Below are 17,308 nucleotides of genomic sequence, written 5' to 3'. Positions count from 1 at the left end.
TCAAATGGCTTCATGGCCTTTTAGTCCAATGAGCTATATTTGGCAGTGTTATAGAATATGGGCAAGTGATTAAATTTTATCTGAATTAATTGGTGCCCCTGCCACTGGACTCAATATCCACTATGGCTGCAGCATACACAATCTAGAGGATGCACTGCAGCAACTCCCCAGAGTTACTTCAATAGTACCTCCCTGTGCCACAATCTCCGTCACTGAGAAGGAAGGACAAGAGCAGCAATGCGTTGGAACACCATCACCTCCAAGTTCCCCTCCATCACTCACCACCCAGACATTCCATCATTGCTGGGTCAGAATCCTGGAGTTTCCTCCCTTACACCATTGTGGGCAAAGGCCCAACAGCATCTTCTCAGGGCAATGAGAGATAGCAACAAATGTGACCTGCCTTGTCACCCACATCCCAAAAACAAATAGAAAAAAAGATAAATACTGCAGATGCTGGAAGTCTGAAATCTAAAACATAAGGAGCTGGAAATACTCAGCAGGTCATTCAGCCTCTGTGGAGAAACAGAAGTAATTCAGTCAACATTTCAGATCTAAAAACCCTTCCCTCAAGACTGACGTTAAATACATTACCTTGGACACTACCACTGCCAGTGTAAGGCACATTAGGACAGTCAGTTCATAAAGCACAAATGTTGGGAAGACATGAAGACCTGTGAAGGGCAGAGGAACAATAACTGTATGTGCCATCCCTTAAAATAAGCAGGTACAGGAGACTTTGGTTTATCCGGAGGTTGTATGTCCGGAAACCTCGATCTACCGGCAGAAATCAGGAGCCCTTTTGTTAGGTTTTTTTTTCTTCTCGTGGCTTTTTTTTTCTCAACAGTCAGTCTCTGGAAAGTCTCTCTGAAGCTGTTGCTAAGCTACAGAGACGCTTCCAAGGCACGGGCCAACTGTTTAGAAGCTGTTGCTAAGCAAGTGTTTGTTGTCAGATACGGAGATGAAAACCTCCGTATGCTTCAACATTAACGCTGGTATGTCCGGCAGGTTTGATAGATCGGCAACAGCTCGGTCCCGTCGGTGCCGGATATAACAAAGTTTCCTGTACTTAGCAGTTATCTTTATCAAACATAGTTCACATATTACTGATATCAACTGAGGCTCATTTGCCTCTAAGTTTACAGCTATGCGACAAACAATTGCGATGTCCTTCACTACTGTTGCCTTACCAAGCGCCCTACCTCGCCGCTCGCACCGAGCGCCCTACCTCGCCGCTCGCACCGAGCGCCCTACCTCGCCGCTTGCACCGAGCGCCCTACCTCGCACCGAGCGCCCTACCTCGCACCGAGCGACCTACCTCGCACCGAGCGCCCTACCTCGCTGCTCGCACTGAGCGCCCTACCTCGCCGCTCGCACCGAGCGCCCTACCTCGCCGCTTGCACCGAGCGCCCTACCTCGCCGCTCGCACCGAGCGCCCTACCTCGCCGCTCGCACCGAGCGACATACTTCTCCGGAAGTTATACCTCACGACACTCACTGATCGCTATACATCATGGCCCTCACCGAGTATTATAGTTCATGAACAATGTTCCCTTTAATTTTTTTTGGCGCCGCACAGCTCCTTTAATCGGCTGCGTGGGTTCCCTGCTCGACTGTGCAGCTTAAAGGGAACGTTGCTCATGACCCTCACTGAGTGTTATAATTCACGTTATAAATCATTGTTCACAAATCATTAAAAGCTCGTGCACAAGTAGAAAAAGTAGTCAAAAAGACGAATAGAATGTTGACCTCTATCTCGAGGGAGTTGGAGTTCAAAAGTGAGGATGTCCTGCTCAATGTACAAATCTTCAATAGCAGCACAATTGCTAAGTCGCCACCCGCAACATTTTGTGGGGGGGAGTCAGTGACCAGAATCTTCACTGGAGCCACAGCAACAGCATGGTGATGAGAACAAGGCAGAGTCTGGGTACGCTTCAAAGTCTCTCCAACATTTGCAAGGTTCGTATCAGGAGTGTGACGGAGTGCTCAGCCCTTGCCTGGATGGCTGCAGACACAATAGGACTCAAAAAGATCGACATTAAAGGACAAAGCACTTTACAACAACAACTTGTAGAGCCTTCAACGTAGTAAAACGTCTCAAGGTGCTTCACAGGAGTGTTATAAAACAAAATTTGACGCCGAGCCACATAAGGAGAAATTAGGGCAGGTGACCAAAAGCTTGGTCAAAGAGGTAGGTTTTAAGGAGCGTCTTAAAGGAGGAAAGAGAGGTAGCGAGGCGGAGAGGTGTAGGGAGGGAATTCCAGAGCTTAGGGCCCAGGCAACAGAAGGCACGGCCACCAATGGTTGAGCGATTATAAACAGGGATGCTCAGGAGGGCAGAATTAGAGGAGCGCAGATATCTCGGGGGTGGGGGGGGTTGAAGGGCTGGAGCAAATTACAGAGATAGGGAGGGGCGAGGCCTTGGAGGGATTTGAAAACAAGGATGAGAATTTTGAAATCGAGGCACTGCTTAACCGGGAGCCAAAGTAGGTCAGCGAGCACAGGGGTGATGGGTGAACGGGACCTGGTGCGAGTTAGGACACGGGCAGCCGAGTTTTGGATGACCTCAAGTTTACGTAGGGTGGAATGTGGGAGGCCGGCCAGGAATGCGTTGGAATAGTCAAGTCTAGAGGTAACAAAGGCATGGATGAGGGTTTCAGCAGCGGATGAGATGAAGCAAGGGCGGAGACAGGCAACGTTGTGGAGGTGCAAATAGGCGGTTTTAGTTATGGCACAGATATGTGGTCAGAAGTTTATTTCAGGGTCAAATATGACACCAAGGTTGCAAACACTGTGGTTCAGCCTCAGACAGAGGCTAGGGAGAGGGATGGAGTCGGTGGCTAGGGAACGGTGTTTGTGGCAGGGACCGAAAACAATGGCTTCGGTCTTCCCAATATTTAATTGGAGAAAATTTCTGCTCATCCAGAACTGGATGTCGGACAGTCTGACAATTTAGACACCGTGGAGGGGTCGAGAGAAGTGGTAGTGAGGTAGAGCTGGGTGCCGTCTGTGCACATGTGGAAACTGATGCTGTGTTTTCGGATGATGTCACCAAGGGGCAACATGTGGATGAGAAATAGGAGGGGGCCAAGGATAGATCCTTGGGGGACACCAGAGGTAACGATGCGGGAGCGGGAAGAGAAGCCGTTGCAGGTGATTCTCTGGTTACGATTAGAGAGATAAGAATGGAACCAGGCGAGTGCAGTCCCACCCAGCTGGACGACGGTGGAGAGACATTGGAGAAGGATGGAGTGGTCAACCGTGTCAAAGGCTGCAGGATGAGGAGGATGAGGAGGGACAGTTTACCTTTGTCACAGTCACAAAGGGTGTCATTTGTGACTTTGATGAGAGCTGTTTCGGTACTGTGGCGGGGGGCAACCTTACTGGAGGGATTCGTTAAGGCTTGGCCAACCGACAAGCTTGAGCTTGAAGCTGTATTGCCGTAAGTGTGCTTTTAGGTACATGTGTAATTATTGTTAATATTTATCATTGTAGGCTTAAATTTCTATGATTGCCAATAAATATTTTTGAACCCTATTATCTTGAGGAATAACTTATAAACTTATAAGAACCATCCACTCCCTAACACCGTAAAGCTTTTAATTACCAATAGACGCGAAGAAAATGATGGCTAGAAAATCCCGTATAGGTTCCATACACAACATCACTTCATCTGCAGCAATGTGACCTTGTGATGAAATTAATGCTCCGGCCATGAAACAACCCAGCTCCATGGACACATCTAGCATCTCAGTTGCCTGCAGAAAAATAATAAAATTAAAAAACGGTGAACTTTCTGTCAAAAGGTCTGCTTCATGCACAGTTAACAGCAATACTACAATCATTAAATGATAAATAAAAAGAGCAGCACTTATATTTCTGCAAAGCAATAATAGCTAATGCTCGACGTTCCTCATAAAAATCACAGGCATTCCTGTCAGAGGCAAAGCAGCAAGAATAAGCAACCCCCACTCAATGTATTCATTCCACAACATGTGTTGATGCTAAATTAATTCCTCATGCTTTGCTAAAGGTAATACTGTCAGAAAGGTTTTCTTCCCATAACTAATCTTGGAAAAACATGTAACTCAATGCTGTGACATGTGGATATTAACCTGTGACATGTAACTCGACTGTGACACATGGAGAATAGTAACCTGTGCTATTCTCTAGAATTGACCAGTTTTTTGGCACGTGTGTTGATGGTTATGGGACAATTTATAGTATGTTCTGATATATTGATCTGAACACTTTATGTACAGGTTAATAAATATACATGCAACTTCTAGAGTTTTAATAAAAGTATTTCTTCCAATGTATAAACATCTTAAACAAAATTCAATTAAAATACAGAAATGTAAATTATTCAATAGGACTCCGTAATCATCCTTTCTCAAATGAAAGTCTCCTCCAAATCCGTGGGTTTATCGCTGAGCCCAGCATTCCAAACAGGAGGAGTCCTGCACTTGGATCATGCTGATTCTCACCGTATTGTATACACTGTACATGACCTCTCACATGGTGTATGAATGGTGTGGAGATGCCGGAGTCGGACTGGGGTGGACAAATGTAAGAAGTCACACAACACCAGGTTATAGTCCAACAGCTTTATTTGAAATCACAAGCTTTCGGAGCGCTGCTCCTGGACTTCACCTGACGAAGGAGCAGCGCTCCGAAAGCTTGTGATTTCAAATAAAGCTGTTGGACTATAACCTGGTGTTGTGTGACTTCTTACATGGTGTATGAAGGTCACCTAGTGTCACCCTAACTTTTGCTGGTATCTTGAAAGGAAACCAAGCATAAGGGTTAGCAATCTGACAGATCTAACTGGGGTAGTCACAATTAGGAAGCTGTCTCCTTAGACTCAAGAATTCTAAACTTCATCTGAGCTCAGTGAAGGAGATGCAGCAACTACTTTCTGCCTGGTTACCTATTTGGCATCTAACAAGCTCAACTTGTAACACTTTCAATCCCAGGGTCCAAAAATGGGACCTTTTGGAAATGAAGCCAATGAAAGCACTGAATCTTAAGGGAAAAGTGAATAAATACAAAAGATATGGAGAGAGTGGGAAGCGGGACTAGTTTTAGAGTGCTCCAGAAAAAATCGTCAGAAACAAGATGTCTGAATGTCCTTGCTGTAAACTTCTATGGTTCTGTGGCGGAGCCACCAAGAGACACTGGGCAATCAATAATCATTCCTTTAACTACCATGTAGTGCAGCTGTGGACTGCACCTTTAAACTGTATGTAGTTTCTTGTATTTTCGCGTGATGACGTCATGACGCCGATCACGTGACCCCCAGTTGGCGCGGAGAGCGTGATGACGTCATGACGTCAGCTTCCAGTATTTAGTAGCAGTCTTAGAGAGGCTGTGGGCTGCACAGACCTGCTTACATCTGCTCTTGTAGTTTTACCAGTTAAGTTGTTTGTTTGTTAAACTTGGTTATTTTGTTTCACTGCGTCGAACTTCATTATTCGGATAGGGTTCTATAATTATTAAGGCCTGCAGCGACCCTGAAGTGAGGTGGAATGGGATTCTCTCCTCCAGCTGCCTCACTTCACAACGCTTCACGGTCAAGTCTAGCCTCTAACCTCAGGCTGGCCCAATGCTAGTTATATAAATGCACCCTAAATTACACAAATCATCCAGGCAAACAACTCGACAACAAGGATTTCTCCAACTAGGTGGAAAAACTTTTAAACCTTTTTGTGGGAGAAAAGGGAAGGGAAGAAATACTTTATATTAAAAATCTCATTATTCGTAATGTCAGCATTTAAGTGTTGACACAAATCTGCAGATTGATAACATTTTTCAAGTATAGAAAACAACAATACATCATATATGTATTTTTTTTTAATCACACAAACAGCAAAAATAGCTACTTTCCCACCATGCAAGTAAACAGGTCTTGCCAGACATCATAGTTTTGGCACGTTCTGCATCCAACCTGGGAGGAGAGGAACTACTGGGAGTATGGATGTCTCCATTCTTGCCCTGAACCCTTGTGTGTGTTAGCCAGCAATCCACCCAGACTCCCTCTCTGGTGCACTCTCAGTCCGTTTCATCCCAACACCAGCCTTTGTTTCTCATACGTCCAGATTTCTGCAGATCTCATCATCCATGCTCCCACAAACCCTAACACGCCACCTCTACAGTGAAAATGTTTTCTGGATAAGGACTCTTCACTGCCAATTTCCTGAGTCCAGGTGAAGCAAACAGACCCGATAGCTCAGAACTCCAGTTTTCTGAACACAAACAACATTTTCCTCAGATTTTCAGAGTGAAATAAAGGTAAAGTCATGGTAGATGCACCATCAGCTACATAGAGCTTACAAATATGTTGCATTATTTTCCCAAGTTACTGTCACATTTCAAGCATTTTACCTAGGAGAGAATTCAAGTGAATTTGTTTTTGTTCTTGGGATAATGGTGATGCTGACAAGGCAGTATTATTGTCCATCCTAAGATGCCCTGAGAAGGTGGCGGTGGACCTTCTGCTTGAACCGCCGCAGTCCTTGCTGTGATGGTTCTCAGGCAAAGGTGTTCAGGAATTCCAGGGCTTTGAGCCAACAAACAATGACGGAACGGCAGTATATGTCTAAGTCAGGACTGTGCGACTTGGAGGGGAACTCGGGGTTGATGGCGACTCAAGATCTTGCTACTCTTTACCTACTTGGTGGTAGAGGCCACAGGGCAGGGTGCACTATTGTTGAAGTATATACTGCAGCTACAGTATGCAGTGGTGGATACTGAGTCCAGTGGTAGGGGCACTCATCAAGTGAACTGCTCATTCCATCACACTCCTGACTTAGGTCTTGTTGATGTTGAAGGGTCAGATGATGAGCCACTCATCATAGTATCCAGCCTCTGCTTTCCTATTGTAGCCAATGTCGACATGCTCGCTCCAGTTAAGCATCTGGTCAATGACGACATCGGGAATGTTAAGGGACTCAGCAATGGTGTTGGTATTGAAGATCAGAGGGAGGTGGTAAGGACATTTGCTTATTCAAGATGCTCACTGTCTGCCACTTATGTGGTGTAAACGTTACCTGCCACTTGTCAGTCCAAGCCTGGATGTTAGCCAGGTCCACTGTAGGATGGCATGGGCTGCTTTATTATTGGAGGAGTTGTGAATGGAGTTGAACACGGCAAAATCGTCACTGAAAAGCGCATGCCGTATGAAAGAGGGAAGATCATTGATGAAGCAGCTAAAGATGGTTGGGTTGAGGAGGCTACGTGCCAGCAATGTCCTGGGGCTGTGATAATTAGCCACCAACATGACTATCTTCCTGAGTATCATGCATGACTCCAGCCACTAGAGGGTATCCCTAACCCCCATTGACCTTAGTTTTGTTATAGCACCATGATCGGTCAAGCACAGCCACTCACACAGCTCCTCTGGCATTCAGCTCGGAGGTCGGGAGCTGAGTGGTTCTAGATGAAGCAGAACTGAGTATTAGCGAGTAGGTGTAGCACGATGGCACTACTGAAGACTCCCTCCATCACTTTGCTGAGGATTGGGAAAAGGCCAATAGGGTGGTCATTTGCTGGGCGACATTTATCCTGCTTCTTGTGGATAGTTTAGACCCCAGCAATTTTCCACATTGCTGGGTGTCAAAGCTGCACTGAAATAGGGTGGTTAGGAAACCCAGCTAACTGTGGTGAGCAGGTCTTTAGTGTTACAGCAAGGCCTATTGTCTTTGCTGTGACCTGCACACTCAATCACTTCTTAAACACATGTACTGAACACAAACTGACTGGGTACAGAAGACACTTGGAAACACTTCAGCCTTGAACTCGTGTGCTGGGAACCGCCATTCTTGAGGATGGGGATGTTCATGGAAAACTCCTTCTCCTGTTAGTTGCCTGATTGTCCAGCATTCTCAACTGGATATGGTAGAGCTAGAGAGATTGGCTCTGGTCTGATGGTCCTGGGACCACCTGCTACTTTTGTTGTGTTATAACCCCGTCTTATAGCTTCACTAGTTACGTTATCCAGAGACCTGGACTGATAATCCAGAAAACGTGAGTTCAAAATCGTCATGCCATCTTGAGAATATGAATTCAGTTAAAAAAAAAAAATCTGGAATTAAAATTCAGTAAAAGTGACCATGAAGCTGTTGGATTGTCGTAGAAACCCAACTGGTTCATTAACGCCCTTCAGAGAAGACGACCTGCTCTCCTTACTCGGTTTGGTCTATACGTGACTCCAGTCCCACACCAATGTATTGGACTCTAAAGTCGTCTAGTAAGTCACTCAGTTCCATCACCAGCTTCTTAGGGCAACTAGAGATGGGCATATAAAGGCCAGCCTTGTCAGCTACACCCACATTCCAATAACGAATAAAATAAATTCTAAAGTATACCTCCTGGTACACACTTCTACACTCCCTACTGAACCAAGGTTGGTCTTCCAGCTGGATGGTGATCGAGGAGTGAGAGATGTGCCAGGCCATGAGGTTACAGATTGTGCTGGTATAAAATTCTGCTGCTGCTGATGGCCCACAATGAATGCCCAGTTTTGAGCAGGTGGTTCTGTCCTCAGTCTGCTCCAAGTAGCACAGCAGCAGTGCCACGCTACACACTGGAGTGTGTCCTCATCGTGAAGACATGTCTTCACAAAGATTGCATGGCGGCCACTCCTACCAATGCTGTTATGGTCAGATAATCTGCAAAACATAAGCTGGCGACTTTAAATAGGTCGTACCTCGTATTGGTTCCCTCACAATTTGAAGGAGGCTCAGTCTGGCAGCCATATCCTTCAGGACTCATCCATTGGTGGCACTACCAACGCATTAGAAGTTTCCCACCCAGAGTACATTCGCTGCCTTTGATTCTCTTAGTGCTTCCTCCAAGTGGTATTTAACATGGTGTAATACTGATTCATCAACTGAGGGGAGAGGGGCAGTAGCTGATCAGCAGGATTGGTTGGCCTGAGACTTCATGGGGTCCAGAGTCCACATTGAGGACGCCCAGGGCCACACCCACCTGACAGCACAACACTGTCCCCACATGGTTAATTCCCATTTGGATGTGGATTCCGTCCATTAGCTGTGACCAGACAAAGTCGCTAACAGAAGTGTGTTTCTCATATAGCTATCAGTTTGAGACAATGAGGTTCATTAGCACATACCAGGGAAGAAATTAAATATAACATCAGAGACAGACAGAGACACAGCAACAGAGTGAGAGTAGGAGACAGAGACACACACAAAGACAGTGAGAGAGACCAACAGACAAAATCAGTGAGGGAGTGAGTCCCAGTTAGTGATTCTGATCAGTAAAGTGAGATAGGCCTAGATCAAGAGCAAAGTGTGAGCAATCTTGTCTTTTGATGTTACAAGGTCTTCCTGCCAGGCCCCTGTGCTTTCCATGTTGTCTTTTAATCTAGAGGAACTATTTTATTTGGAGATGGTGGTAAGTTTGTGCTGGGTGAGGTGGGATTTCTTGCTCAGATACACAGTTCCAGATGAAAACATGGCTCTAGATGAAAGCTTTAGAATATACAGCTCTAGATAAATGCTCCAGAACATATGGCTCACGATGAAAGCTTTAGATTGCACAGCTTTAGATGAAAGTTTTCACTAATTTCTAACTTTTCCAATGTGTGTACTACGATGCTATAACTTGAATCAAAGTAAATATATTACCATTAACATAAGAAAGATAAATGCTGAAATTCCTAGGACAAGTATCTCTCTATTTCCTTTACCCTCTGTGTGCAGTTTTCTGTAAAACGGTCCAATGAGGTAAGTCTTTACCACAAGAGACATCAGAAGAATTGCAGCCAATGAAAACAGAATTTGACCAATAAGAGTGAAAATCCGCAGTATTTCTAAAATTATACTGTAGGAAAAGAAGAAAGGCAAAATTGTGAAAACATATTCCAAAATAATTTGGAACATGATACTGATATGTACAACAGATAACAATTTTTAGTTTGGAGTCTTACTTTTCATATACAGGAAACGTTGTGATATCCGGCACCGACGGGACCGAGCTGTTGCCGTTAGATCAAAACTGCCGGACAAACCAGCGCTAATGTTGAAACATACGGAGATTTTCAGCTCCGTGAATCAACAAACCCTTCAAACAGTCGGCTGCAGCTTAAAAGCGTCTCTAGCTGAAGCTGTTGCTTAGCTACAGACCTTGCAGAGCCTGACTGGGGGAAAAAAAGCAACGAGAAGTAAAAAAACTTATAGGAAACGGCTCCTGAATTTTGCCGGTAGATAGAGCTTTCCGGACTTTTAACCTCCGGATAAACCAAAGTTTCCTGTAATGATCTTTAGTAGCTTAAAATATTTTAATCTTTCTCATTTGTTCAACTTCCATATGAAGCACGTGATATTGCTGCCAAACCATGGGAGCAAATCACCTGGGAGACGACAAATTTACAACAGGTGCGGTCACTGGTCACTTGGCCATAACCATCCATACTATTATAAAACCTCATGCTGGGCCTTGCTCTCAGTTCTTTTTTGCTGTTAATGACAGCAAATTGTCTGCTGTTTTTCATAGTAGAAAATGTTTAGATCTCTATTCATGTTTTCATTCATTCTGGTTCACAGTCCACAGCTTTTCCTGTGGCTTACCGGCTACCAAATCTCCAACATTACCTTGCACACCAGCCTATCTCAATCAGTCAGTCCAGTTCAATTCCACCTCAAACAATGAGCAAACCATCACCTCAGTTTTGCAATCTAGAGCCATATGTTCTGAAATTCCTGTCCTTATAAAGTAGCTTGTCGTCTGACTTACTGTGAGCAGCATCATAGGACATTAATTCTTGATGTGGATACCTCTATATTGCACTTGCAGGGATGTGTGTGTGCATGTACGTGTGTGTGGACAACATTGCTCCTGAAACTTTTATCCATTGAGAGAGTGGAGTATTTGAGCTGGCTGGATATAAAGCGGCCAAGAAAGATACGTAGATATCCGACTTCCAGCATCTGCAGATGACCAACCCCACACAAGCTCTAACTGGTATCTTTCTCATTTCCTACCGAACTGTCACCTTTGTTTAATTTGTAACTGAGAGTCTTCACAGAATATTCTAGTACTGGCAAATACCTTGGGTTGTCATCAAGCCAAACTGACCATGTTGGAGTTTATTCTCTATACATGAACGTCAAATACTTCTGATCGTACAATCTTATCCTGTGAAAATTATTATCCTTCAGATCTACAATTGCCCACCATTACCAGCAGGAACTTCTCTGTGTAGTAAACTGTATAAATCAAAAATCCAGTCCTGTTGAATACATCAAAGCATCTCTCTAACCTTTGAGATATCTTGTGCAATGGGCCTTGCCCCAAATGGAAGCAGAACCTTGGAATGTATTCTCTAATGGATGGGGCCGACACTCTCTCTGGGGGTTGGGGGGGGAGGGGGGAGCGAGGTGGAGGCACTCGGGCCGGTGAGAGGGCGTGCGGTGGAGGCATGCGGTGGAGGCACTCGGGCCGGTGGGAGGGCGTGCGGTGGAGGCACTCGGGCCGGTGGGAGGGCGTGTGGTGGAGGCACTCGGGCCAGTGGGAGGGCGTGTGGTGGAGGCACTCGGGCCGGTGGGAGGGCGTGCGGTGGAGGCACTCGGGCCGGTGGGAGGGCAGAAACATGGCAGATGCAATATAACGTGGATAAATGTGAGGTTATCCACTTTGGTGGCAAAAACAGGAAGGCAGATTATTATCTAAATGGCAATAGATTGGGGGAAGGGGAAGTGCAACAAGACCTGGGTGTCCTTGTGCACCAGTCGCTGAAGGTAAGCATGCAGGTGCAGCAGGCGGTTAAGAAGGCAAATGGTATGTTGGCCTTTGTAGCGAGAGGGTTTGAGTGCAGGAACAAGGATGTCTTGCTGCAGTTGTACAGGGCCTTGGTGAGACCACACCTTGAGTATTGTGTGCAGTTTTGGTCGCCTTATCTGAGGAAGGATGTTCTTGCCATGGAAGGAGTGCAGCGAAGATTCACCAGGCTGATACCTGGGATGGCAGGAATGACGTATGAGGAGAGACTGGGTCGATTGGACTTGTACTCACTGGAGTTTAGAAGAATGAGAGGTGATCTCATTGAAACTTATAAAATTCTGATAGGACTGGACAGACTAGATGCAGGAAGGATGTTCCCGATGGTCGGGGAGTCCAGAACCAGGGGTCATAGTCTAAGGATAAGGGGTAAGCCATTTAAGACAGAGATGAGGAGGAATTTCTTCACCCAGAGAGTGGTGAACCTGTGGAATTCTCTACCACAGAAGGCAGTAGAGGCCAATTCATTAAATATATTCAAGAAGAAGTTGGATATATTTCTTAAGGCTAAAGGGATATGAGGAGAAAGCAGGGACCGGGTACTGAATTTGGATGATCAGCCATGATCGCATTGAATGGCGGAGCAGGCTCGAGGGGCCGAATGGCCTACTCCTGCTCCTATCTTCTATGTTTTCTATGTGATGTTCACGAGGGGAAGTTTATGACTCTTGTATAAACATAGTTGGTGGCCATGTGTCCTTCTGACACACAGACCTCTGCTGCCTTCCTCAACTCACTTCATTATAACGGGGGCTTGGCCATGTTGAGGTAGCCTTTGGGTTGGAGGCAATGTGTATACAGCACCCTCAACATTGTTAAAATGACCCTGGTGATGAGCCGTGTAGCAGTGTCTACAAAGCCTTGGCGAGTTGCTGCAGTGCATGGTGGTGTACACACTGCAGCCACAGCGGAGGGTGGACGGTCCATGTGGTGGACGGGCCGCTTTGTGCTGGGTGCTTTTGAGCTTCTTGAATGTTGGAGTTGCACCAAATCCAGGCAAGTGAAGAGTATTCACCACACTCCTGCCTTGTTCCTTGCAGGTATTAGAGGGGGTTTGGGGGAGTCTGGAGGTGAGGCACTTGCGGCAGAATACCCAGTCTCTCTCCTGCTCTAATAGCCATGGCAGTTGTGGCTGGTCCATTTGTTTCTGGTTAATGAGCACCACCCCCTCCCCTCCCCACAGCTTGTTGATGGTGGGGGATTTGGCAATGGTGATGCCATTTAATGGCGGAGGTGGTTAAACTCTTATTGGAGATGGTCATTCCTGGCACTTGTCGCCCAAGTCTGGCTGCTCTCTGGGTCTTGTTGCATGTCCTGCTTCAGTGACCATTGGCGATTTCCCAACAGGAGATGGCACCTTGGACTCCTGCTGGAGAGGGGAAGGATTGGGTCTTGATATGGTGACCAACCTCCTCCAGTCAAAACAGCCATTGGGAAAAATCCACTCAGTTTAAATCTGCAGGGAGGGAAACATGCATTTATTTATGATATTTAATGCATAGTCATTCAATAAATTAGTCTCCTCTCTAAAGACATAATGTCAAAAAGCTAAAGAGCGTGTTGTGAACCGGTCCAAGTAAAGAGAACCTGCATTTATACAGCACCTTTCACCACCTCCGTACGTCCCAGTGCAGTTTAAGAGCCAGTTTGTGCTTTGTCGTGTTGCCACTGTTTACTGGAAGGAAATGTGGCCAATTTGTGCGCAGCACGATCCCACAAGCAGCAGGTGTCAACATCCTGTTTTTAGATGATGGTTGTGGGATAAATATTGGCCAGAGGAACGCCCCTCCACTTCAAAATAGTGCCGAGGGATCTTTTGCGCTCACCTGAGGCCAGGTGTGGCCTCTATTAAGAGAGCACCTCTGACAGTGCAGCACTCCCTCAGCACGGAGTGCCCACCTAGAGCTTGTGCTCCAATCTCTGGAGTGGGACTTGAACCCACAATCTGACTCCGAGGTGAGAGTGCTGTCACCAAGTATCGCCTTCACTGCCCAAGAAATTGGAAGGAGGGTTTGGTGTGAATGAGCTGATACTTGTTTACCTTTAGGAATTAAAAATAAAACAGACAGGCACAGTAATTTTGGTGATTTACAATCTGTTAAGATTGGCTCCACTCAGACAGTAAAAGGACAGTGAGTGACCTACCACACTATGACTACAGTTAATTCCTCAGACCAAATAATGTGACCACAAAATGAACCAGCGTGAGTGGTGTGGTAAACCACTGTTATTGTTGTTCACCGTTGTTGTTGTTGTTGCACACTGTTGTACCTATGCATGCCTCAGCATGTCTCTGCTGGCTCCGCCCCTGGCTCCACCCACAGGCCCAGGTATAAAGGTGACTGCTCTGCAGCCCCCTGCCTTCTTGGAACCCAGTCAACCACGAGAGGCATGCTCTGTTCTTTGCTAATAAAAGCCTTTTAGTTACTCTCCTAACTCTCCGTCTTTTATGAGTAATTGATAGCGCATCAATTTTATTAGCCAAAACAAAATGTTGGCAACAAACGCTGAGCAGCAGGCTACTGTACCAAACACTGAGCAGCAGGAGCTGCTGCGAGCCCTCAGACCAACATGCCTGGACCTAGACCCCCAAGAAGCGGGTTCGGCTACCAAATTCGAACAATGGCTGCGTTGCTTCGAGGCTTACCTGCAAGCCTCAACTGTGACCCTGGACGAAAACAAGCTGGAAATCCTGGCCTCAAAGGTGAGCCACCAAGTTTATACAATAATCCAGGACGCGACGACCTACGCGGCGGCTATCGATCTGCTAAAAGGGCAATACGCACGCCCGGTAAATACGGTCTATGCCAGGCACCTCTTAAGATCCCGCAGACAGCAGCCCGGGGAATCGGTGGAGGCCTTCCTACGGGCACTACGGATACTCGGCCGAGGCTGCGATTGCAAAGAAGTATCAGCCGCAGCACACACGGAGGGACTGATCCGAGATGCTTTCGTCGCGGGTCTAAGGTCCGACTACTCCCGGCAGAGACTGTTGGAGAAGGGAGAAATGGACCTGAAAAAGGCAGTGTCCCTCGCGCTCTCGCTCGACGCGGCCCACAGGAATATGGACGCCTTCTCCCCCAACCGCTCCGCAACGTGGACGCCACAACCTTGGGTCATGGGACCGCCACCTTCAACTGCTGCTGCGATGTCCAAGGCACAGAAATGTTATTTTTGTGGCCAGGCAAAACACCCCAGAGCACGCTGCCCGGCGAAAAACGCCACCTGCTCTGGCTGCGGGAAGAAAGGACACTATGTCAGCGCCTGCAAAGGTAAAACCGCTAACGCCAGCAGCGCCGCGTGCGAACTGTGGGGGCAGCCATCTTGTCCGCCATCTTGGGCTCCCCCAGCCGCGTGGGGATCGGGATCATGGGCGCCGCCATTTTGTCCGCCATCTTGGACGTCTCCAACTTCAACCACGGGGGACCCGGACTCAACTACCGCCTCATCTGACGACCACATCGACTCGCTCGACCATACACTGGCCTCCGTGACGCTGGACCAATCTCTCCCTCATCAACTGTCCAGGTCCATGATGGACATTACGGTAAACGGCCGCGCCACTACCTGCCTTTTTGACAGCGGGAGCAGAGAGAGCTTTATCCACCCCGACACGGTGCGCAGTTACTCTCTCCCGGTCCTGCCGACGCACCATCGGATCTCTTTGGCTTCCAAAGCCCAGTCAGCGGACGTCAGTGGCTACTGTGTAGTGACCCTTTCAGTAAGGAGCACAGAATACAAAAATTTTAAACTTCTGGTCCTGCCCCATCTCTGCGCTGCCGTTCTACTGGGGTTGGATTTTCAGTGCCACCTTAAGAGTGTCACATTAGCTTACGACGGACCCCTCCCCCCACTCACAGTCTGCAGCCAGCAGTTTTTAAATCGCCCGCCGTGCACCATTTGCAGCCTCTCCACCCTTAAAGTCCCCCCCCCTCCTTGTTCGCTAACCTCACCCGCGACTGTAAGCCCATCGCTACCAAAAGCAGGCGTTACAGTGCCGGGGATAGGAGCTTCATTAAATCCGAGGTAGCGAGACTCCTGAAGGAAGGGATTATTGAAAGTAGCACCAGCCCATGGCGAGCACAAGTGGTGGTAGTGAAGACTGGCGAAAATCAGCGCCTAGTTATTGACTACAGCCAGACGATCAATCGCTACACCCAGCTAGATGCATACCCACTCCCCCGCATATCTGACATGGTCAATCAGATAGCACAATACCGGGTGTTCTCGACGATTGATCTGAAGTCGGCATACCACCAGCTCCCCATCAGGGCTGAGGGCCGCCAGTACACAGCTTTTGAAGCTGACGGTCGTCTCTACCACTTCCTCAGAGTTCCCTTCGGCGTCACCAACGGGGTTTCAGTCTTCCAACAGGAGATGGACCGGATGGTTGACCAGAACGCGCTCCAGGCCACTTTCCCCTATCTAGACAACGTCACCATCTGCGGCCACGACCAGCAGGACCATGATGTTAATCTAGAGAAATTCCTCCGTACGGCCCAGCGGATGAACTTAACATACAACCAGGACAAATGTATGTTTCGTACCACGCGCCTTGCCATTCTTGGCTGTGTAGTGGAGAACGGAGTCATCGGCCCCGACCCCGACAGGATGCGCCCCCTTATGGAGCTCCCCCTCCCCCACTGCCAAAAAGCACTGAAGAGATGCCTAGGGTTTTTCTCGTACTATGCTCAGTGGGTGCCCAACTATGCGGACAAAGCCAGACCTCTCATCAAGTCCACCTCCTTCCCCCTGACAGCAGAGGCATGTGCAGCCTTCACTCTCATAAAAAGAGATATTGCGAGGGCCACGATGCACGCAGTGGATGAGTCCATCACTTTCCAAGTGGAGAGCGACGCATCCGACTTTGCCCTAGCTGCAACCCTTAACCAGGCGGGGAGACCCGTGGCCTTTTTCTCAAGGACCCTCCAGGGCCCCGAGATTCGACACTCCTCTGTCGAAAAGGAGGCCCAAGCCATTGTGGAAGCTGTGCGACATTGGAGGCATTACCTGGCCGGAAAACGATTTACCCTGCTCACTGACCAGCGTTCAGTAGCTTCTATGTTTAATAATAAGCAGAGGGGCAAAATCAAGAATGACAAGATCTTGAGGTGGAGAATCGAACTCTCCACCTACAATTACGATATCTTGTACCGGCCCGGGAAACTCAATGAGCCCCCAGATGCCCTATCACGTGGTACATGCGCCAACGCGCAGGTTGATAGACTGAAGACCCTCCACAATGACCTCTGCCACCCGGGGGTCACCAGGTTTTTTGACTTCAGCAAATCCCGTAACCTGCCCTACTCCATCGAGGAGGTCAGGACCATGACCAGGAACTGCCAAATCTGTGCCGAGTGCAAACCGCATTTTTATAGGCCAGACAGAGCAAGCCTGATCAAAGCCACGCGCCCCTTTGAACGGCTGAGTGTCGATTTTAAAGGGCCCCTCCCCTCCTCTGACCGCAATGTGTACTTCCTCAACATAATTGACGAGTACTCCCGTT

At 47.5% G+C, this 17,308-nt stretch overlaps 1 long non-coding RNA gene across 1 annotated transcript; it reads right to left on the bottom strand.

Moving 5' to 3' along the window:
• Window positions 1-604: 604 nt before the first annotated feature.
• On the bottom strand, window positions 605-9,781 carry LOC147098747 (uncharacterized). Its single transcript, XR_015073911.1, has 3 exons — window positions 9,651-9,781; window positions 3,608-3,758; window positions 605-674 (listed from the first exon to the last, which is right to left on the bottom strand). It is a non-coding gene; the product is annotated as an uncharacterized LOC147098747 (long non-coding RNA).
• Window positions 9,782-17,308: the final 7,527 nt, after the last annotated feature.

Source organism: Somniosus microcephalus, chromosome 28 (assembly GCF_052327205.1).
Source record: "Somniosus microcephalus isolate GS21.2 chromosome 28, FLI_Smic_1.0, whole genome shotgun sequence".
NCBI lineage: Eukaryota > Metazoa > Chordata > Chondrichthyes > Squaliformes > Somniosidae > Somniosus > Somniosus microcephalus.
Note: the sequence above shows the minus strand (reverse complement) of the source record. Positions and strands in the feature narration are given on the sequence as shown.